Here is a 1444-nt window from a genome sequence, read left to right as displayed (position 1 = left end):
GTTGTAGGGGAGTCTTGGAATGTTTTGGGGTGTTTTGGGATGGTTTTGGGGTGTTTTGGGATGGTTTGGGGGATATTTTGGGCTGGTTTGGGTGTATTTTGGGCTGGTTTGGGTGTATTTTGGCTGTTTTGGGCTGGATTTTGGGTATTTTGGCTGTTTAGGGCTGGTTTTGGGGTATTTTGGCTGTTTAGGGCTGGTTTTGGGGTATTTTAGGCTGGTTTGGTCTGGTTTTGGGGTGCTGACGTGCCACCCCCCAGTGCAAAGGGCCGTGTCCCTGTTCTCCTTCATGGAGCCGGTGCTGAGCCCCGACCCCCCCTACCCCTGGAGAGGCCACGGGGGGGCGCCCCCCCCATCAGGTCCAGGGACCCCCCTATATGGAGACCCCCCCCCATGTCCCCCTTGTATGTGGGGCTGGGACCCCCACATGTGGGTCTGGGACCCCCCCCAACAGGGGGACACGCCAGGGCCCACCTCCCAAGGCACTCTCCCCCCCCCCCCCCCCCCAGCCTTGGACCTACCCCAGAAGGTGTCGCAGCTCGAGGCCAGGCTAAAGCAGCTCCACAGCGACCTCCAGAAGGTTCCATTTTGGGGGGGGGTGGGGTGATTTGGGGCTGTTTTGGGTTCTCACTGGGTGGCACCCATAGGAGAAGCAGGACAAGGTGGTTTTGGGGTGTTTTGGGAGTTTTTTTTGGCCTCTTTTGTGTTTCTTTTTGGGCTCTGACCCTGTATCCCACAGGTGAAGCAGGACAAGGTGGTTTTGGGGTAGTTTTGTACTGGTTTTGGGGTGTTTAGGGCCTCTGACCCTGTATCCCATATTAGAAGCAGGACAGGTGCTTTGGACTGGTTTGGGAGTGTTTTGGGAGTGGTTTTGGGTGTTTTAGGGTGTTTTTCACCTGTTTTATGCCTGTTTTGGGGCTCTGACCCCGTGTCCCATAGAAGAAGCAGGACAAGGTGATTTTGGGGTTGTTTTAGGGTGGTTTTGTGGCTGGTTTGGGGTTCTCAACCTGTATCCCGTTGGAGAAGCAGTACAAGGTGGTTTTGGTGTGGTTTGGGGGGGTGGTTTGGGAGTGGTTTTGTGTGTTTTGGGTTGTTTTTGTCCTGTTTTGTAGCTGTTTTGGGGCTCTGACCATGTATCCCAGAGCAAAAGCAGGACAAGGTGGTTTTGGGCTGGTTTTGGTCTGTTTTGGGTTGGTTTTGGCCTGCTTTTGGCTTATTTTTGTCCTGTTTTGGGGCTGTTTTGGGGCTCTGATCCTGTATCCCATAGGAGAAGCAGGACAAGGTGGTTTTGGGGTGGTTTTGTCCTTTTTTTGTCATGTTTTGTGTCTTTTTTGGGGCTCTGACCCTGTATCCCACAGGAGAAGCACGACAAGGTTTTTTTGGGGTGGTTTTGGGTTGTTTTGGGGCTGTTTTGGGGCCTGAACCTGTATCCCAGAGGAGAAGCCTC

This window comes from Pezoporus wallicus, unplaced genomic scaffold (genome assembly GCF_028554395.1).
Source record: "Pezoporus wallicus isolate ANWC-B61680 ecotype Strahan unplaced genomic scaffold, APGP_CSIRO_Pwel_v1 contig_2963, whole genome shotgun sequence".
NCBI classification, from domain to species: Eukaryota; Metazoa; Chordata; class Aves; order Psittaciformes; family Psittacidae; genus Pezoporus; species Pezoporus wallicus.
This window is presented reverse-complemented; position numbering follows the sequence as displayed.